The sequence below is a fragment of the Schistocerca nitens genome, chromosome 5 (assembly GCF_023898315.1).
Source record: "Schistocerca nitens isolate TAMUIC-IGC-003100 chromosome 5, iqSchNite1.1, whole genome shotgun sequence".
NCBI classification, from domain to species: Eukaryota; Metazoa; Arthropoda; class Insecta; order Orthoptera; family Acrididae; genus Schistocerca; species Schistocerca nitens.
In genome coordinates this window covers 677719909-677743834 of record NC_064618.1, presented here as the reverse complement: position 1 = coordinate 677743834, position 23926 = coordinate 677719909, and positions in this window count along the sequence as shown.

Here is a 23926-nt window from a genome sequence, read left to right as displayed (position 1 = left end):
GCTTCCAATTTCTCTCTTACACTTTCATTTATATTCCTACTCCTACCACTGCTGCCAACACTACCGATAATCCTACCATTTACTGCGCCATTTATGTAGCGCACCAAAACGACCGAACCATAGTTTTGGTAGAGAGCAACTCTGTCATGCAGTTACCAAATACAAGGTGTTTCAAAAAGATTCATATAGTTTCGCAAAACTATATGTTTCACCTGAATGTAGAGAGCTGGCGTCAGTTTTAACTCACATGCAGGAGTTTTCCTTTTAGAAATAAGTCCGAGTTTTCAAGGTTGGTGTTTCCTTACCTACCTGAACGTGAACTCTTGAGATACTTCTTATAAAGGGCGAGCCAAAAAGGACGCCCCCTTTCCAGTTGGCAATTTTTTCTGCACCTGCGCGCGCAGGCAATCGGTCACACGCTGGCTGCATTGAATGGAGCGGGAAATTCTGTTACAAAGAAGAATGGAGTGTGCAAAACCGTGTCCCTGTGGTAGTGCTTTACATTGAAACGAAGTCAGTAGTAGCGACCCAACGAGCTTTCCGCATATTAAACGATCGCAGACACGTCCCGAATGGCCATACCAGACGGCATAGGATAGCTAAGTGGCGCAGTTAAGGGTCAGTGCGTGATAGCAAGTCTCCCAGCCAACCCCGAAATGTGACGACACGGGAAAACGTCGACAGTGTACGGGCACCAATTCAAGAAAGTCTTCGACGATCGCTCCACCTCACATTGCAGGCTCTAAACATTAGCTGCGGCTCTGTACGGCGCATTTTACTCCCAGGTTTGCATGCACGACCCTACAAGATAGCCGGCCGGTGTGGCCGAGCGGTTCTAGGCGCTTCAGTCTACGGTCGCAGGTTCGAATGCTGCCTCGGGCACGGATGTGTGTCATATCCTTAGGTTAGTTAGGTTTAAGTAGTTCTAAGTGCTAGGGGACTCATGACCTCAGATGTTAAGTCCCATAGTGCTCAGAGCCATTTGAACCCTACAAGATACAGATAGTGCAACGCTTAAGGCCCACAGACAAGGTCGCACATGGTCGGTTTTGCAATACGTTGCTGAAAATTTGGACGGCTAATGCATGAACTGTTGGCAGCTTGATGATGACTGACGAGACACACTTCTTACTATGAGGGGCACTTAACAATCAAAACCGCCGTTTCTGGGCACTGAGAACCCACAGAAAGTCGATGAACAGACGCTACACAGCCCGAAAGTAACTGTCTGGTGCGGATTCATTACAGCTGGGATCGACGGTCCGTATTTCTATCGGATCGACAGTGGTGCAACATATATTGTGACTTCCCAGCACTATGTGTCCATGATTCGGAGTTTTGCCTTCCCTGTGCCACAACAGCATCCCCGTCCAATCACGTGGCATTAACAGGACAGTGTAACTGTACACACCGCCCGGCTGTCTGTCGCGAACGAAATGCGTGAACGATTTTTTTGTACGTCTAATCTCCCGATTTGGTGATGTGAACTTGGCCGTCACGTTCATCCGATCTGACAGCTCCAAATTTCTTCCTCTGTGGTACCTTAGGTGCAGAGGTTGGAAATTGTCCTGTAAACCTTCAGGCGCTGGAGGTCAACATCCATAGAGAATTCGCTGTTATTCCTGTTTCTTTATTGGAGAATACTTTGCGTAGTGTCATCATAGCTCGTCTACATGAGCGGTACGATGAAAGCGATGCTCACCTGAGTGATATGATCTTTATGAAGTGAATACTTTTTACCACATGACGCCCATAGACGTCTGCATTTGTAAATCACAAAGAACTGCGTTAATAAAGTTTTCGCAAACAGCTGAAAAGGTGCTTCTTACTTAATAGCTCTGTATTACATTTAGGAAAAACGTTTCCACTTACGTTTCACACATCTTCTATGTGCCTACACAGGGCAAACGACAAACATCCAGACTATAATTAAACTGGTCACATACTTTTGCGAGCAAGTCTGGAATTACAGTGTTCACTGTTATTGTTATGCTAAGTCGCTGCCGTTCATCAGAAGTTGTTGGAAGGGTAGGTACCCAGAGTCTCTCACATGCTGCGTGACTTTGGAGACAAATCTTGCAATGTAAGATCCGTACGCCCCTTACGGCCGATCCATTGTTGAAGCAGCTGGTTGTCGAGATACGCTTCTACGTGCCTCTCGAACAGTTGTAACTGAATTACACCTTTAGACAGCAGAACTTAAAAGGCTTATGTTGATGTGCTATCGCCAGCAGAATCCTACCGGCCACCGCATGAACCAGCAGCCACATGAACCAGAAACTTACAACTGCCAACTAGGTAAAGTTTTAGTTTTAATACACAGGTTAACATTTATTCCAAATTTTTATTTTCAGTCACGTAGAACATATAGTCTTGAAATATTGCATTAGTCTTCCTGAAACACCCTGTTTTCCTTTTTTTATGTCTCTATCAGAGCGTGGTAACTACGTTTTCAGTAAAAACAATTGACTTCATATGATGCTGTACACGTAGTGTACTAATGTCATGGAAAGATTCTCGGACATTCTCGGTAAGAGACTGAAGATTATGTGAAGACTACAATCAAAAGGTTCAGAAACGACAAGGCCCCAGGGGACGACAGAATAACAGAAGAATTAATCAAAGAGGGAGGTGAGGAGGAGGAGGAGGTTACTGTTTAACGTCCCGTCAACAACGAGGTCATTAGAGACGGAGCACTAGCTCGGATTAGGGAAGAATGGGGAAGGAAATCGTCCGTGCCCTTTCTAAGGAACCATCCCGGCATTTGCCTGAAGCGATTTAGGGAAATCACGGAAAACCTAAATCAGGATTGCCGGACCCGGGATTGAACCGTCGTCCTCCCGAATGCGAGTCCAGTGTGCTAACCACAGGGAGGTGAGAGTTTGCGCTTAGAGATATATAAATTGATCTAGCTGATATGGAAGCACGAAACATTGCCAGAAGAATTGAAACTGGCTGTAATATGCCCTATATACAAGAAGGGAAGCAAAATGGAATGTGGTAACTGCAGAGACTTCACCTTACTGAATTTAACCTACGAGGTACCTTCCATCATTACCCTCAGAAAATTCCAATGACTCAAAGAGAACAACATACAGGAATGCCAAGATGGCTTTCAACCAAACCGATTCACAACCGATCACATTTTCACCCTAAGACAAATGTTGGGAAAACTCTGGGGGTATGTTGAAGATATCTATAGTCTGTTCGTCGATTTTCAACGTGCATACCATAACATCCACATAAATAATCTATACAAAGCACTGCGTGACTTCAGAAAGGAAGGAAGATTGGGTTTAACGTCTCGTCGATCGAGGTCATTAGAAACGGAGCACAAGCTCGGGTTGTATCAAGGATGGGGAAGAAAATCGGCCGTGCCCTTTAAAAGGAACCATGCCGGCATTTGGCTGGACTGATTTAGGGAATTCACAGGAAATCTAAATCTGGATGGCCAGATGTGGGTTTGAACCGTCATCCTCTCGAATGCAAGTGCGGTTGATAACCACTGTGCCACCTCGCTCGATCGCGTGACTTCAGAATCCCCGAGAAGCCAGTGGGAATGGTGCGAACTTGTTCAATGTCGTCTTAGAGAAAGTAATAAGAGAATGTTGGCCACAGAAACGGGCTGGAGTACAGACGGACGGTATATATGTAGACGATATAGTACTGCTAAGCGAATCAATCCATAAGGCGAAAGAAATTTGTCAGGAAATTGACAATTACACACAGAAGGTTAGTCTAAAGGTGAAGCAAGACAAAATGGAGTTTACGCAGTTGGGAAGAAGATAAGAGCAGGAAGAATTTCTTGAAATGGATGGGGTGAGGATGAAGAGTGTTCACCACTTCAGATACTTGCGATCTTGGTTTACCTGCAACAACAACGTAGAAATGGACATCAAGAGGGACAAAATCAATGGGAATGAAATGCATGCGTTCCCTCAAAGAGAAGTTCAGTTCAAAATTAACCTCAGTGAATACTAAAATGAGGATATATAATATAGTGATATACTCAGCAATCATGTGTGGGCTCAGAAACCTGGAGCACGAATAAACAAGAAAAGAAAAAAGAACTATTAATATTTGAAACAAGAGTAATGGGGAAGATATGAGAAGCGTAAAGGAGAATGGAAAAGGAGAAAGAATGAGAAAATCTACCTCTTGATGCTTCAACCAATAATACTACAGAAGCTGAACAGAAAAAGAATCCACTGGGCGGGCGTTGTAGCCCTTATGCCAGTGGAAGACAGATGAAAATAGTATTTGAAGGGAAACCAAACACCAAACGCCTCATAGAACGACAAAGGCTGGATTGACGACCTGTCGAGGGACCTGGCAGACCTGGGGATTGGAAACACTTGGAAGAATCAACGAATGGAGGTAGTTTGTGGAACCAGCGCGTGGTCTGTAGGGCATGAGACCGCTGTCTATGTATGTAGCCGTCCAAAAAACCGCTCAACATAATTATAGGATCACTTTTTCGGTACCCCCTGATTGTCTCCCATTGCGCCGCATAAGTTCGAGATTTGACTCAAAGATGCCTACAGCCTTCCTCTGTAAGATGCAAAAGCATGGCGCCCTGCGATGTAACCCTCTGGCTCGACGACGCATCAAACAGCAAGGGTAGACACATGCGGAGAAAAGGCCACAGCTCAGAAGTCCATGTGAGTTGTAAGGTTGGTTAAAGATTTCACACTAGCATGAAATTTGATCACAATTCTGTCTAACGTCACTGGGGACGTGTCACCTCAGCGACTGAAATCGCGAGGCTTTCGTATGTGCGGCCGACAGAACATTTCGGACACACCGCCGCTCAGAATCGAGTCAAAACGCCTCTGCGTATGGTATAAATACTGTCAAAGAAACCACCCTATCTCTTGGAGCGTTGACTTGAACACATTTCGATGTATGATGAGCAACAGTACAACATACTTGACAAGGTTCGACCCTACTGCAACCCCCAGGCCTTTTCGAGCCTGCCTTAAGGACATAAAAGTGATGCAATCCCACTGAACACGATCTGGCCCCTTTGGAGCGTCGTGGGACCGCAATGTTTGCTCTGGTATACACGGCAGACCCACTAGGGACATTCGAAACCACGTCGGTTCGGCCTTGCGGGGTCTCTAGCGCTTGAAGGTAGGCAAACTCCACCTAAGGGGCTGTCTAAGGTGTTGCCTAACGCTCAGATGATACAGCAACCACCAGGTTCAACAGATGTCGGAGTTTCTGACAGGTACGTCAGTACATTATACTACAACAATTTTTTATTTACAGCAACACGGCCAAAACCATATAAAATCGATAGACTCGACAACTCTAAACGAAAAAAATACTAATTTCAGAAATTTTTCCGGTCATGCCTAATCTGACCACGTTTTCAAAAATATCAAAAAATATTACCGTGCTGTACAATAGCAATACGCCTGAATTTTCGAATTTAATTAATGATAGTTCCAAGAGACCGAAAACACTTTTCAGAGGCTTGTAGTGTAGCGCAAATCCGGGAAATGATTTAAAATAACAGAAAATGAAACCAAAATAACAAATAATGGAAAATCTCTTAAATATCTTTTTTTCGTCTACATTTGTGCCAAGAAATGCGAGAAATATGCTTTTTCAGAAGAAAAAGCAGCTTCAATTTTGAGACCGTTTTGAAAACTGTTGGGCAAGATTAAGTAAGTTGCCCAGATGTAGAAAAAATGTTGATGTCACACAAATATAGTGCAGCACATTACTAATCAGACACCTTTTAGATACCCAGAAATCGTGTTGAGTAGTATGAAATTCTATGTTACAGTCCAATGAATAAGTTGCAACCCTCTGAGGTGATTAATAATGAACTTACACGAAACCGTCGTACTGAAGTTCAATGATTTTTTTAAATAAACTGCAAAAAATACAACTTACTTATGTGAAAAAATTAAACGTGTTTAATGACTGCCAGAATAATCATCATCATCGCCAACATCAAGATTCCAAGTGAAAATTCTTTTTGTTTCCTATTCTTTGCTTCTTTGCAGAATACACAACTTGGTTCGATATCTTATAGCCACTCACTCAACAAGACATGTAAAGTAACAAACACGTATTTCACTTCCTGATTTCTTCCCACCGACGAGCCATTGTCGTCGAATATCTTCTGTCCTTAGACAGGCTATAATCTACGGACAGTCTAAGTGAGCGTCGTTACAACGCTCAAACCAGCATGCTACCTCATGCCCTGAAGTGAATCGATGGACAAGGGCGTAACAGGTCAATAGTAGTTCTCAACCTTAGAGCGTAACAAGCGCCGGAACATTCTTTTCGCGTTTGGAAGTGACATCGAAAACGTTTGAAAACAGTCTCTGTTGATCCACCGTGGAAACGGGACAGTGGCCGGTCAGATATTTACCAAAGAAATATCGTGAAACAGCGTTTGATTTCGGAAGCTGTTCCTTTATTTAGACGACTACTTTCGGCTTAACGCCATCTTTAGGCCTCTATGCACTCCATGTATAGCGAATAAGATGCATGCATAGCTGGAGCCATCAGTACATGGATTTCATGAATTTTTTGTGGAATGTGAACTTCACATGCGTCGATGCATGCATCGATGTATCTGATTTCTATACATGGAGTGCGTAGGGCCCGAAGACGACATTAATGTGATGCCGAAGCTAGTCGTGTAAATAAAATAACATCTTCTGAAAACAACCGATGTTTCATGATTTTTCTTCGGTAAATATCTGAAAACAGTAGTTTGATAATCCCCATAGTGATCCAAAAGGTTTAAAAAAACTGAGCCGGGTGGCCTCAATATAGTTCAGTCTAATCTGTTGACGTTTTCGAAAACACGATCAGTCGAAATGCTACATGCTTAATATCTGAAAATAAATATTTTCGAAATAAAATGACCAAATCTAAGTAAAAATTTAACATCGGAGGTTTTGTAATAATACTATCAGGCTGTTACATAGCAGAAATAGATCCCCAGGAAGCTGTGAAGTTTCGACCGTTACTGCCAACTTAGTCGATATGTGTATTATCTAATCTAACGATTTATGCGTTTTTGGCAGTAACGCGATGAGACATGCTTTCGGTCAGAGGCTCTTGCACTGTTATCTATGCATTTACTACTTCGTCGTATTATCGTCCTCATAGCACAGTCAGGTGGTTACGGTCAGAGAGAAATTACGGGTGACATGCAAAGGGAATTATTTATCGTTCCTCCACGCACAAGTGATCAAATTGAGAGGCACTTACCTCTTGAATTACAGACACGCTTCTAAAACTGGATGTTAAATAACAGAGCTTAGTCCAGCAAATAACAGATATAACTGATCGTTTCCGCTTTGTGTTTTTTGCTTCGCGCTGTGAGAAAAGTGTTACTGCCACACGGCTTAATGAAATAGAAAAGCACTTGATTTTATGAAGATTTTAATGTGATTTCCATGATACAAGCCAAGTACGCATCTCTTCACTGAGTTGCCTTGTACAAACATGGGATTTTTCGTGCTTCATAAATCGCTAATCACGTGACATATGAAATGAGCTCTGTATATTTAGGAACGTGTGGGTTAACAGTAGTGATATGTGTACATTAACTGTAGTTTCTTTTTGCAGTAAGGAAATTTAATCTATGATGCAGAAGGGGATATGTTTCGCTTATATCCGTGCAATTTGCCGGGCAAAATTAAGTAAGGGCAAAGTAGAAGACATCTCTGACTTCCAGTGAGCGTTGATTGTTTTAACACAGTGCCGGAAGTCTGTTCAATGGCTCCTGTGTGTATAACGTATGAACAACAACAGTTTATGAACTGATGGCATACACGACTCGCACTAAGGCATCGGAGGTGAAAAGTGAATCAAAAACTTTCTTCACTAACCAAGAACGTCACCAATGCAGAGGACTGTCGCGAAGAACCGTACGTTGCCGTCAGACTTCAAAGAAGATTCGGAAAATGTTTTCATTTCCTGAATGTCCTATCCATCAAATGGTTGAAATGGCTCTGAGCACTATGGGACTTAACTTCTGAGGTCATCAGTCCCATAGAACTTAGAACTACTTAAACCTACCTAACCTAAGGACATCACACACATCCATGCCAGCGGCAGGATTCTAACCTGCGACCGTAGCGGTCTCGCTGTTCCAGACTGTAGCGCCTAGAACCGTTCGGCCATCCTGGCCGGCCTCCTATCCATCCTTCATAAACTATAACACAGTGACGAGGAAGTAACCTGCGAACCTCTCACCATCAGCAGCAAGAAGTTAGCGCGGCACGAATGACACCCAAACTATGAAACTTGCTAACATTCACTGCTGGAACGAGGAATATTGTTCTATGAGCCGTTTGTCATCCCGTTTGCTACAACAGATCTGGTTCATATACTACAGATGAAGCTACTCCTTTTTCGCAATAACAGATTACCCCCAAAGATTACGTGGAAGTTGATATATGATGCTGACTGCATCATGGTAGCACATAGACCACTTATCAGGACACCTTAATCTTAAATGGCAGTGTGTAGATCCATTTACTTAGATGTGTTCATTCCTTGTTCAGTCTAAATTGCAGCTCAACACCAACATCTTTCCTGATATCCCAGCTACTCTGCGACAAAGTTATCGAGTTTCTGTAATCGGTTTCATACTGGATATTCAGCTACAGATCTTCTGCCCCGTTATCCCTGCCGTAATTAAATGCTACATGGACTCTTTGAAGAATGGGAGAAAGATCAGTTTTAGGTCAGGGAAGGGTAAGGGATGTGGAGTGCTACTGAATGTATGAGAGAGAGACAGGAAAAAGAGCGCTAGAAGTTACTACTTACAGAAGTTACTACTTACAGAAAATTTTGCAAAATTTGTGGTAAGGTCTTATGGGACCAAACTGCGGAAGTCATCGGTCCCTAAGCTTACACACTACTTAATCCAACTTAAACTAACTTACGCTAAGGACAACACACACACACACACACACACACACGCCCGAGTGAGGACTCGATCTCCGACGGCGAGAGCCGCGCGGACCGTGACAAGGCGCCCTACGATCTAGATTTCATACTTTCCTTAATCAAGTCTTATACTGGAATAAAAGAATACGCAATAAAAGTACAAATAGCACAGAGACAGGGAAAAAATATATTTAAAGCATAGGTTACATGGTCTGTTTTCTTAATTACAAGTCAAAAATCATCTGTCTCCGGCTATACATGAATCTAGTGTTTCCTGGGTGAAAGAGAGAGCATCTGTTAATCAGCTGATGGTTTGCATGACTTATTAACAGGATAAGGCTGTGAAATAAAATGAATGACCAAATCACAGGTTTACACTTCCTTTCACTGCATCTAGTCAGCAAACAATATAAACATGAGTAAAACGATCGTCAAAGATCAACACAGAGATATCACAGTCTGCACCATGTGATGTATGGTACGTCATGGAACCAGGTAGTAGAACTGTTTATTCAACAAGCTGATTACATTATCTTTGCAACAGGTACAGGATTCCAGTGTTCACAATATATGACACGGAGAACCAACTTCACAGCGTGTATCTAAAGATCACGACGTACACCATCCTATTTTAAGAGCCACAGCGGTTCTACCTTCCAAGATCGTTAAATATTTGATACACTGTCCATTATAAAAATAAATAGTCATAAACATCTTTAAGTATTACAACCACCTTAGGCAACAGCATGTTTGACACATGGTCCATTATACGTTGTATGAAATATATCGTAATAAACAACGTTAAAAGGTTACACGCCCCTTTACACAATAGCTTCAAAGATTTCCATAGAATACGAAGTATTCAGGAAGACATTTAAGTCTGATAAAGTAGTTGGAGAAAAAGGGGACGAGAAAGCGAGAAGGAGGAAACCAATGTACATGATCTACACAGTATTACCCATATATATAATCGATATTACAATATTACTTAAGCACATGTTTAAGATAATAAGTAAGCCTATTAATGGTTAATAAATCGAACAATTCTTCATTTATGAATATAGTAGTGCAGTATGAACGACCACTTATTCCATTATCTTAAAGAAATAATAAAGTATAAAAGACAATTATCACTTTTCAAATGAAGTTTCATACAGAAGTAATTGCTCCATTATTTTAGAAAAATAGGCTAAAAATCTGGGAACAGTACTGCAAAGTTAATTAGGGAAGATGGCACAACATCCAAAAAAACGTTTTATATAACTATGTTGGTGGCCACCCATGTTTTGAAGATACAACTCTGTGGTTAAATAAGGAAAAAAATTATCTTATTATTTTTTGGGTGGTAGTATATGACACAAGTTATACTGGGGAACAACACAGAGTATTTCTATGGGTGCTAAGTAATGTCCGTAAGGAAAGAATAGTGTATAATAATTTAAAAGAGTAGAAGCGAGAGTGGGGTAGAGGGAGGAAGGAGGGGAGGGTAAATGGAAATCTAAAAGAGACAAAACAAAGAAATGGGAGGTTGGAGGGAAGTTGGAATGGTGGGGTGGAGAAAAAGGAATAGTTATAAAAATTAGATGTATGCGCGATGGCGGGTACGGGGGGGGGGGGGGAGGGGGGGCGAAAGGTAATCCGATGTTCACAAAACTATGGAATGACATTCTTACATTTTCTAATACATATCTGAGTAATCCCTGCTGTGATACCACTGATCAGTGGACATAATTACCACACTGCAGTTAATATGTCTAGAGCACTGATGCTTATGTCATTGTTCAGTTGTCCGCCAAGTTGCTTTCGTCCAATGCGTCGCTGATTTCGAATGTTTGATGTGACTCTACATCTAAATCTACATTTACATCGCAGTCAATTTCATAACAATACTTCGAAGAAGCCAATAAAGGCAGGCGGTACGGCTTACGAGACCGTCTTTTCCCTGCCTCCTTTTGATACACTGAACGGCAGCCTGCTCATTGTACATTACTAATGTACAAATGAATCCCCACTCCATAATCGAGAGTCTGGTGTTATACTGCCATAGTATTATATCACTGCGATCAGCCATATTAAAGCTATAATTGGCTAAATGAGAGGTTTTGTGGAATAGAGAAAATAACTTCTAGAAGTTGATGAGAATTCTGTAATGAATAAAAACTCTGTACTCCAGACTCCAGGGGTGGAGGGGGGCTAGTGCATCCTCTTGCCCTCCCCACTCACCACCATCCCTTCTACGGTCTCCTATAGATAGTAATGTCATCAATGAATGTTATCGTTGATATTATTTCACCCTGAATTTTACTACCACTCATGACACTTCCTTTCATTTCTGTCATGACTTCTTCGATTTACGGGTTGAACAGTAGAGGCCAAGAACCACATTTCTGTCTTACCTCCTTTATTATCCGAGACGTTCTTGATCTTCCTGTTTAATTAGTCCCTTTTGATTATTATACACATTGAGATTACCCGTCTTTCCATAAGGCTTGTCTGTAAGTCACAGAATTTCGAACATCTTGAGCCATTTTAAACTGCCGAACTCTGTTTCAAGGACAAGAAATCCAATGAATGTGCCTTGATTTTTCTTGTGCCTTCTGTTCTACTTACGGCTCGTTAGCCAGACACACATAGACAGACGTGTTACTAGCTTCACTTACGTTTCACACACCCGCACCACAACCTCTCGATTGTCTACCGTAATTCGTTAGTGAAGTTGCTGAGACATTGAGGCAAGTCGAAAGTAACACGCCATTCAGCAGAATGATTTTGCATCTTTGTAAGACGGGCCCTGTCGCCGCGATTACTCGGAAGACGGCCCAAATGACCTGCTCGCCGCACGAATGAGATTAGTTGCTGAGCGCGCCGAGGCAGGTTTCCGGCCTCAGCTCATTACGCTGATTTATCGCCTCGGGTAAACTTCTGGCCGCCCGCAGCCCGGCGGCTGCATTAACAAAGCCTTCAGCCTGAGCCGGTTTATTAAACTCTCCTCCAAGTCCCGCTCGGCCGCCATAATCAAATGCTGTCATTCCAACTCGGCGCCAAATCCCGCACCGACTGACAACTTAGCGCGACGAAATGCATAAACGTGGAAGCGTCTGACACCAGCGCTCTCTGATGCAAAATTCTGTAGCGCTCGGTGCTCCCTATCCCCTCCCTGCTGCTGCATAATTCATTTCCTGGCAGAGATAATCTAGCACGCTGTTGCGAGGAAACGGTCGCTATTTGAAATCCTCTTTCCTCTTTCCCTGCCCTCACACCACTCGCTTCACTCCTAACTTTATTCGTGTCACATTGAATATAAAAAGAGCCCGCGGGCGGAACAAAAGACGCCTTAATGACGCCAAGTGCTAACAACGAGCAACGAAATTTGCCGCGACACTGACATCTAGCAGCAGTTGAGGCAGACTTAGCTTCGGACTTCTGACGCTAGATGGCAGAAGTCGCAGCGCTCACAGCAAGCCACCAAGGGAATCACGTAAATGGCGTCAATATTGCCGGCAATTAGTAAGGTGAAAATCAGTCAGGGTTTTTTTCGGGCAGCCGCGATTTTTGTAGCTCTGTCCCGTATTTTCTCAAAGATTACTACGGACTCGTCTTTCTTTACAATCATGATATGGTTTCTCTCGAGTTAGATATTAATTTCATCTATAGCGGTACATTTTGTTATTTATTTTATTTCAATTGACAACACTGTTTGACAAAGAGATTTTGCTCTTACACACTTACTTGTTGAACACAAGTCACAAAGCTGGTTTTTGCACCACACGTCATCTGTACGCGCGAAATTTTATAATACTATTGTGCGCTATGTACTTCTAAGCTACATTGCATTAGTTAAGTTTAGTTATTTTCCTCTTCATTGAACAATTGTAAAAAGAATTTCCATTCATCAATGAAAATGAAAGGTAAGAAGCAACATGAGTGATTCTGGTTTCTCACTATATAGTGAGAACCACACATGTTATAGTTACGAGCTTTAATTTGAAACCACTGTTAATGTTCTAACTTTCTGGTACAAACAACTTCTTAAAGAAAATCTTGACCATTTTAACTTCGTAAGTTTACCTATTGATACCAGTAATCAAAAACCAATAAAGTCTCTTCCAGTATTAGTTACATACTTCAGTTCAGAATGTGTGATGCATAAAAATATTAGAATTCATTTCTATTGAAAATGAAACTTCTAATCTAACATTAAGAATGTCATATCGGTTCTGCATGATTACTATCTACAGTCAGTTTTTATGTTTATCTGCTGACAATGCGAGCAATACCTTTGGTGAAGTAAACAGAAATGACAGAGAAAACCTTTTTGCTAATTTACAGCAAGACTTGGCAGGAATTATCTTATAGGCGTGGTTTACATGACACATGTAATACATAACAGACTTGAAACAGCCGTTGGAAGCTGCCAATTGATATGAAGAATATAATTTGTAAAATTTACAAGTATTTTCATATTTATAATGTAAGGGTGGAACGACTAAAAGAATTGTGATTTTGTAAGTGGCAGTTACCGTTACTTCTTAGGTTACAGCAGTATCAAATGGTTGACATTGCATCCTGCTCTAGAAAGAATTCTTGATGTACGTATATCCTGCTCTAAAATAATTTTTACTTTTTGCATCAGGTAGTCTTATCTTTGAAACCATGTTTCAAGAACGAGGAATTTGATTTATGGTTGTGGTTCGTGCATAATCAGATCAAACTTTTTGAAACAAGCATTCGAGAAATCGACTAGCAAAATGCCTGACTTGCGAAGACAATATGTTATTATGAATTACTCATGACAAGATGTAAAAACACCGGGAAGAAAATAATGTTGTAAGTTTTAAGGTTAAATCTATATTGAAGGTTTTGTTTGATATTGATCAAACTGCCCACAGTAGGTTTTATTCCTATGTTCATTCGTTACATGATGTAGCTCCTGAATATTTCATTTCATGGGGGAAGCACTTTTCAGATCGTAGTTCACGTTTTTGGATCAGTTTGAAAAAGGAGCCACAACGGAGTGAAACACGACCTAGTGTACCATTGATTCAGAAGTAAGCAGTGTTGAAATGATAGTGCAGAACTGTCGGATGAATATTGTAGGGTGAAAACGACTGTAGCTGAAAAATTAAATTACTGAAACGATTCCAGGAAAGTAGGCTTAACAAATGGTTTGGAATATTTACAGTGTTAAGGTAAAATGGATAAAAATAAAAGTCCGCCTAAAATTGTAGAACTAGCTCTTCGCATCCAGTGGGCGATTTCAGTCTTTGGTTTCAAAAATGAATCATATTCGTCACGTGATAAAACAAATATTTTAGATAATATAACGTCCAACGCAGTAGATGGTTAAGTGGAATCTAAGCATTTCATGTTTTACGATAAATTGTTATGCAATAAGCGGTTGTGTAAGTGAATTCACTCAGGTGAAAAATACAAACAAGATTATAGTAATACGAAGGGTTTGTAAGTGCACTTTACTTAGGGTATTAAAAAACATTGTTCTGATGAAAAGTATATCTGTTCAATATCTTGTTTCCGTCATCCTAAAATTCTATTAACGCAGTATTACAGAAATTATTGATCAGCTGATCACAGCCTTTTCAGGTGTCCCGTATTTTCATGAGGAAAATATGGTGGGCTTGTATATAGAGGAATCTCTAACGTTTTCCTACAATTTTTTAAAAATATTACTACACATTCCACAGCCTCAAAAGTTGCTTATTTTCTGCGAAAGTCGAAGACTTGTATTTCTTTGGAACTCAGCTTTTTCATCAGTTTGCATACCGCAATTAGTCTCTAATAAACAAAGGAGTATCACTAAGTGTTGAAAGTTGCAGAAATTACAGAAGCAATTGACAGCTTACTCTAATTATCTTCTCATAGACAGCTCCCGACTTCGAATCGTACGAAAAGGCTGTTGGCGGGTGGCCACTTTGACTTATAGCGTGTACCAGAAATCTTGTGGTCACAATAAGCTCATTTGGAAATGATAACAGAAACAGAACGAATGTGACATCACAGTCACAATTAAATTAAGAGGAAACTTGCAGATGTTGAAGGAAAATATGGAAAATATAAAAAGAAGGAGAAATGCATGCTTGAACATGTGAGTAAATGCAGATGCCAGCCAACCCTGCAGGTTGCACTGTTATGTCTGACCACGTACGGCAGCTGAGCAGTGTCCTCAATACATTGCAAGTGTCCATCGTGGTCATAACAGCGTAGTTGTGAGTAAATTATGTCCGAACTGAGTGAATTCTAATTTTGGCAAATTATTGATGCTCCTATGGTGGATGCTTTCGTAAGCAAGGTATCGAAGTGTCTGATGTTTCAAGAGGCACCGTATCGAAGATTTATACTTCACGCAGGGAAAGAGGAAAAACATCATCCTCTAAAGTTACGTTGTGCAAGACGCGACAGTTGGCTGCGACTGCGACGCTGCCCCCTCCTCTTTTCCCACCCTGGCAGACGGCGACACGGCCGCAACACGACAGGAGTCGTCGCTGTTTCCCAAGCTCCGGTCTGCGGCGGCGGCGGATTCAAATACATAAGAAAAATAAGAATTCCGATTTTCTTGCTGTAAAAAATACTGTATGTTAATGCAACAAAGTTACATCGGCTCCCAGAGTTAGTTTTTCGATACAGATTCTCCTTTTACTTTAAAAAATTGAAAAGTATCTCTTCCGGTTTTGCGTATTTTTTTCGCTGTATATTACTTCTCTATCAATTGTGAGGAAAGTAAAAGGCACAAAAAATTGATGTTTGCGTATCTTACAGTTTCACATCACAGCTTGATAATGAGGTGTCTATTTTTCCGATATTCGTCACAGTTATTCCGATACTTAATTTACAAGTAACCTACTGCATAAAATTTGAATTGCGTACAGTGAAAAATGTGGTCGCTGGCTACTTTGCGTATGGTTCACGTTAGGTCATACATCGTTGCCGATGAAAAGAAGCTAACATATCGAAATTATTTTTAAAGTTGAGATCAGAATGATATCGATCTCCGTTTCCGAGATTTGGGCTCATATATCTCCGGGAGCGTCGCGACTAGCCGCCAGTTCTGTCGACGCGCAACGAGAATCGTGTGGTCATCACACGATAGAGAATGCATTTGTTTTGTTTCGCTGACACGTTTGGACCCAATGAAACCATTTTATGTCATATATTTCTCCGGTATGAGTTACTAATATTTCTCCATATGCTCTTGACAATTTCATTTAAAATGCCACGAAATGTAGGTTTCTTAAAGCCAAGTGATCAAGCAGAACCCATTTTCTTGGTTTTGCTGAGGCATCTGAACCTGTTCCAAGCTTTCTTTCTCGTTTATTTCTCTGATACGAGTCCCGAATATTCCTTCATGTGTTTTTGCACATTTCACCTAAAATTCCAATGAAAGATAAGTTTATTAACAATAAGCGCACGCTAGCGTCATTGCATTGTTTCAAGTTCTTGACAACAAGATAGGGTTTCACCTTGAACATCTGTAGAATTTTCATTCTGAACGTCTACAGTATACACTAGCAGAAATGTGGAAGAAATAATGTCCGTGCTTGTTTACAAAATTTCCCCAAATTATACTTGTCAGTTTCTCCCATGCAGAAACTTTTGGAACAAGCTAAGGCAACTTTCATAGCCGACTGAATCTTTATTCCCATCCAAATGAACTTCCATATTCTTATATTCTGACAGCATACATCGTTATGGATGACACGAACATTTAATCTTGCCAAGCTGCACTCAAAAGATGACTCCAGGATTTACAAAAGACGAATTTCAATTGTGAACTGTGTCAGACCAGAAGGGCCTTGTAAAACAGTAGTGCACTTTTGGCACAAGTTTTTTGAGCACCACCTTCTACCAATGAATTGAAGTGAATGTGACAAATTACTTATTGCAGCAAACTGTTTGCGCAATCTGTTGAGAAATGCCTTCCTCAAAAACGAACATCTATTGATTACAGAAAGCTGTACAACAATCTGGTGGTGGCTTTTCACAACTAGAAGGTATCATCAAGACACCAATCTACCGTTTACTTTCGAAGTGAAGGTATTGTAAAATGTAACTTTCTCGTTATACTTTAGATTGTTCATTTTATAATGTACTTGCCGTTTTCAATTTTTATCGTCACAAAAAAGAGTAATGCGAAAATTGACCTTCAACTTCATTTTCATCATTCTAATTCTACATCTGCATGGATTATATGATTTTCATAACAGGCCTGAAAAATTTGCATTAATGGGAAAATATTATATATTTCACTCACCTGCCAGTTTCAACTGTGCACCAATTTCTTCCCAAATTCTGTCTCTGAACATAGTGTCTCTATATTTAGGGTTCTTCAAATCGTTAAGGCAAGGATGTAGCGAAACCAGCTCACAGAGCATCACATCCTGTGAGTGGCTCATTTCAGTTTTCCTTGAGTGGCTTTCTGGCAGCCGTACGTCTTTCTGTCGTGCGACTTCCGTCGCAACACTGCTCACTGGTGCAGTGCTGCGACAGCTGCCGCAACAGTCGCGCGTCGCATACCAAACTCGAACTGCGCATGCGCCAGCAGGCAACTTCTGACGTCACGTAGCGACCCGTCGCAGTCGCTAGTGTGCGTCGCGTCTTGGACAACGTACCTTAAGTCACATTGCGTGATAACACGTGTTTTGAGTGATCGTGACAGACGGTCATTGAAGAGGACTGTGACGAAAAATAAGAGTAAACAGCTGTAGAAATCACTGCAGAACCGAATGGCGCATTCGCGAACCCTGTCAGCACAAAAGCAACACGATGGGAGCTTGTAAGGTGCCTCTTACGTGAGGAACTAATTTTTACCAGTTTTAATGAATTATTATCTCTTATTGATGTATTCACGATAGTCAGGATGTGCTGTAGTCCGTAGCCGGCCATGAGTCGGAGAGCATTTCCCACGCTGGCTGCCTAAGTGACGAAGCGAGCATATGTCGCGCGTAGTGGGATGGGGCTCGGCGCTGAACCGTAGCAACAAGCTTCAGCCTGAGAAATATACGTGACGGAAAGTAACGCCATCTTGGCGCCAAAGTAACCGATTTTGTTTATTGACATTTAATAATTAAAATCATTTATGACAATATGAATACTAGGAGGAACCTCTGGATGTTCAAAACTATTTATCATAATTTTGCCTCGTTAAAATTCACACCCGTTCATTAACAAATGCATATCTTAGTAAGTACGAACTTGATCGGAAATCCACGAACTGTGACGAAACTAGTAAGAGATCGGACTGCGCGCCAAAGTCGGCAGTCGGCGTTAAGAGCTCTTCCTGTCTTGTGCGATGGTAGCCATGCTCTCGGTTACGAGTAGTTTGTGACATGAGTGTTTCATTATTGATCTAACAGGAATAAAAGTGATATTACGGCATTCTCAATGTTAATTTCGAGAATAGATACCCTTAAGTTCATCGACCGCAATTTCAGATGATTAGCTTCCACCGACAGAGACATCCAGTGCGCCAATGAAGAATCTGCACGGGACGACATTTACGAGAGCTGCAACGCGCACTGGTAGGAGGAAATCCGACGACACGACCCACCAAGGCGGATCAGGTAAGGTCTGACTTACACTCGCAAATTCCGGGTGGTAATGCTGATCAGTTATACTGTACGTCACATATACCACCCTCTACGGACTCGCGGCTAAGCTGAGTAATAACAGTATCAGTTTAGAAGCGAGGGGATCTTGCAAGCTCCATATGTAGGTAATTGCAAGAATTCCAAAACCAATCGTCAGTGATGTGAATGCTCGTAACAGGAAAACACTGTGCCGAAACCACAGAACCTGAGCTATGGAGCAATTGAAGAGAGGTATTTGGTCGGATCAGACTTATTTCACACTGTTTCCAATTTCTGGACCAGTTGTCATCCCACGAGCGAAATATGACTGTGGTTTACTGATAATTTGGGCAGCTATATCGTGGTATTCCATTGGGCGCCATGGTTACTCTGCAAGGCCATATTAGTACCAAGGCTTATGTGACAATTTTAACATGTCTGGTTCAACCCATGGTGCAATGTTGTTGCCCAGTGGTGATGCTGTGTTCCAAGGCGACAAGACCCCTGTTTACACGGCTCGCATAGTCCACAACTGGTTTCGTCAGTACGAGATTGAATTTTAGCATCTTCCCTGGCCACCAAAATCAACAGATCTCAATATTATTGAGCATCTGTGGTGCGCTTTGGAGAGAAGGGTGCCTGATCGCAGTCCATCTCCATCAGCCTTACCCGAACTTGCCACTGTTTTGCAGGAAGAATGGTACAACATTCCCTTCAAATTATACAGGACCTGTATTTATCCATTCCGAGAAAACTGGAAGCGGTTTGGAGTGCCAGTCAGTCTCCTACACCATACTAGGCAAGGTAAAGTGTTTTTGGCGTTCCCATATTTTTCACAAATCTGAAAAAGGCTGTAACATGAAATCATCAAAGCGTACAAAAGAGGATACAGGGTAATGTTTACGCACCGTATCGCCGACGATACACGTGTACTTTGTGGTTGCCGTCGCTGCGGGTACAGCTCAGCGCATTGTCGTCTGGTTTTGGCTTCATAGGCGACGAGTTATTTGCAGACAGAGCAACAGCTTGGAGAAGCAAGAACAATGACATAGGGTGCGACCTTTACTGAGGAAAAAAAATGGCTCTGAGCACTGTGGGACTTAACATCTGAGGTCATCAGTCCCTTAGAACTTAGAACTACTTAAACCTAACTAACCAAAGGACATCACACACATCCATGCCAGAGGCAGGATTCGAAACTGCGACCGTAACGGTCGCGCCGTTCCAGACTGAAGCGCCTAGAACTGCTCGGCAACGGCGGCTGGCTTTGCTGAGGAAGAGTCCGGAATTATGCGTTAGTAAATTTATTGAAAGCACGCAAAACCTAAACCAAGCCTTCCGAATGTGAGTACAGTGGCCTAATCTGACGATGAATAGCTCTTGAACTACAATTCACTTTTCGTTTATGAGGTTATATGAAGGAAGTTAGGAGGTAAAAAGACAGATACCTAAATTAACGACATTTCGCATCATAGATGCTGCAACCCTCATACAGGTTCCTTTCAGAGTAAGGTCATATAATAGTTCCATACTTAGCAATCATAGAGAACCACTCACCCATCGAAAGATCCATACTTAAAGACTGGAAAGCTGCACAAGTCACACCAATATCCAAGAAAGGAATTATACATCCATATCACTAACGTCCCCACTGTGTTCAAACATTTTTATTACCTCGATGAAAATGATTTATAGTCAAATAGCCAACAAGAACACAGAAAATATTGTCCTTCTCAGATACTACTAATTCTTTATTTTCACGAAGTAATGAGTGCTATCGACAGCGGATGTCAAACTGATTACCGTACATATCTTTAGATTTTGAGATTGCTTTTGACACGGTTCCTCACAAGCAATCAGATTGCGTGCCTACGGAATAACGTTTCTGTTGTGCGAATGCATTCGTGATTTCATGTCAGAAACATCACATTTCGTAGTAACTGACGGAAAGACACCCAATAAAATAAAAGTAATATCTGGCATTCCCCAAGGAAGAGTTATAGGCCCTCTGCTGTTCCTGATCTACATAAACGATTTAGGAGACAATCTTAGCGGCCCTCTTAGATTTTTTGTAGATGATGCCATCATTTAACGTTTTGTAAAGTCATCAGATGTTGTGTGGTCGGAAAGTGGTAATTGACTCTAAATAAAAAAAGTGTGAAGTCAGACACATCAGTATTAAAAGGAATCAACTAAATTTCCTTTCTTTCAGTCATCAGTCTCCTGACAGGTGTGATGCGGCCCGTCACGAATTCTTCTCCTGAGTCAACCTCTTCATCTCAGAGTAGCACTTGCAACATGCGTCTTCAATTACTTCTTGGATGTATTCCAATAGCTCTCTTTCTCAACAGTTTTTACCCTCTACAGCTCCCTCTAGTACACTGGAAGTTATTCCCTGACGTTTTGAAAGATGTACTACAATCATGTCCCTTCTTCTTGTCAGTGTTTTGTGTACATTCCTTCCTCGCCTATTCTCCAGAGAATTTCCTCATTCCTTACCTTATCAGTCAACCTAATTTTCAACATTCGTTTGTGACACCACATCTCAAATGCTTCGATCCTTTTCTGTTCCGGTTTTCATACAGTCCATGTTTCACTACCATACAGTGCTGTACTTTACCGTACATTCTAAGAAATTTCATCCTCAAATCAAGAAATATGATGGATACTAATAAACTTCTCTTGCCCAGCAATGCCCTCTTTGCCAGTGCTAGACTGCTTTTTAGGTCCTCCTTGCTCCGTCCATCATGGATAATTTTTCTTCCGAGGTAGCAGAATTCCTTAAGTCCGTCTACTTCGTGATCATCGGTTCTGATGTTACGTTTTTGGCTGTTCTCATTTCTGTTACTTCTCAGTACTTCCTTGTTTCTTCTATTTACTCTCAATCCATAATCTGTACTCATTAGACTGTTCATTACATTCAACAGCTCCTGTAATTGTTATTCCCTTTCACCCAAGACACCAATGGCGTCAGCGAATCTTACCATTGAAATCTTTTCACTATGAATTTTAATCTCACTCTCTAACGTTTCTTCTATTACGACATTGCTTCTTCGATGTACAGATTGAAAGGTGGGGGCGAAAAACTACATCATCGTGTTACACCCTTTCTAATCCGAGAATTTTGTCCGTGGTCTTCCAGACTTATTGTTCCCTCTTGGTTCTTGTACATATTGTATATTATTCGCCCCTTTATCATACCCCCATTTTGCTCAGAATTTCGGACATTTCACTTCATTCGATGCCATCGAAAGCTTTTTCCACTTAGACAACTCCTTAACAATGTGCTTGCTGTTTCTTTATCCTTGCTTCCGTTATCAACCGCAACTTCGGAATTGCCTCTGTAGTGAATTTACCTTTCCTAAAGAAAAACTGATCGTCGTCTAACAGAACCTCAATTCTGTTTTTCATTTCTCTGTATGTTATTCTTGTCAGCAACTTGGATGCATGGGCCGTTAAGTTGACTGTGTGATAATTCTCGGACTTGTCGGCTCTTGCAGTTTTCGGAATTGTGTGGAACGTCTGATGACATATCGCCAATTTCATACTTTCTACATAACAACGTGAATTGTCGTTTTGTTGTTACTTTCCACAATGATTTTAGAAATTCCGATGGAATGTTATCTTCTGCCTTACTTGATGGCAAGTCTTCCAAAGTTCTTTTAAAGTATGATTTTAATACTGGATTCCCTGCCTCTGTTTCTCCTTCCAACACATCATAAGACAATCCTCCCCCTCATAGGGGTCTTCTTTGTACTCTTTGCACCTTCCCGGCTCTCTCCTCTGCATTTAACAATGGAATTCCCATTGCACACTTAATGTTACCGTCCTTGCTCTTAATTTCAACAAAGGTTATTTTGACTTCTCTGTATATTGAGTCAGTCCTTCCGACAATCATTTCTTTTTCAATTACTTCAAATTTCTCATGCAGCCATTTTGCCTTAGCTTCCCTGCATTTTCTGTTGATTTCAATCTTCTAAGATCTGTATTCTTATATCACTGAACTTCCCCGAATATTTTTGTCCTTCCTTCTTTCGTCAATTAGCTGAAGTACTCCTTCTGTTACCCATTGTTTCTTCGCACTTACTTCCTTGTACCTATATTTTTCTTTCCAACTTCTGTGGTGGTCGTTTTTAAAAAATGGTTCAAATGGCTCTGAGTACTATGGGACTTAATTTCTGAGGTCATCAGTCCCATAGAACTTAGAACTACTTAAACCTAACTAACCTAAGGACATCACACACATCCATGCCCGAGGTAGGATTCGAAACTGCGACCGTAGCGGTCGCGCGGTTCCAGAGTGTAGCGCCTAGAACCGCTCAGCCACCCCGGCCGGCGGTCGTTTTTAGTTACGTCCAATTGACCTGCTCACTGAGCTATTCATTATCGCAGTATCTATAGCCTTAGATAAATTCAACTGTCTCTCCTCATTCTTTGATACTTCCATATTGCACTTCCTTGCTCATTGATTCTTCCTGATTAGTCTCTTAAACTTCAGCCTGCCCTTACTCATTAGTAAATTGTGGTCAAAGTTGATATATGCTCCTTGGTACACTTTACAATCCAATAGCCGATTTTAGATTCTCTGCCTGACCGTGACATAATATACCTGGAATCTTCCCGTTTGTGATTCTTGAAGAGAGTATTCGCTGTTAGTAACTAAAATTTACTGCAGAACTCAATCAGTGTCTCTCCTCTCTCACACCTACTACCAAGCCCATATTACCCCGTAACCCTTTCCTCAGCTCCTCCTACAACTATTAGATTTTCATCACCCTGTACGTACAAAATTACCCGTTCAGTATCCGCACAGACTTTCTCTATCGTTTCATCTTCTGACTGCGACGACGGCATGTCGGCATGTATACCTGACCTATTGTTGTCGATGTTTGTTTGCTGTCGATTCTGATGAGAACTACCGTACCACTGAACTGTTCACAGTAACCTACTCTCACTTCTACGTTCCTATTCATAACCAATCCTACTCACATTATAGAGTTCTTGTTGCTGTTGGTATTTTCCTATACTCGTCTCACTATAAATCTTCTTTCCATTGCACTTCACTGTCCCCCACTATATCTAGATTCAGCCTTTGCATTTCCCTTTTCAAATTATCTCGCTTGCCTACCACGTACAAACTTCTAAAATTTCACGTCCCGATTCGTAGAACGTTATACTTTCGTTGTTTATTCGATCTATTTCTCATGGTCACCTCTGTCTTGGCAGTCTCCTCCCAGGGATCCGAGTGAGGGTCTAGTTCAGAATCTTTCGCCAATGGTGAGATCATGACGACAACGTTTTCAATTACTGGCCACATGTCCTGTGTCTACGCGTTATCTGTCTTTAATGCACTGGTTTCCAATGCCTTCTGCCTTCTCATACTGTTGATCATTGCTGATTCTTCCGCCTTTTAACAG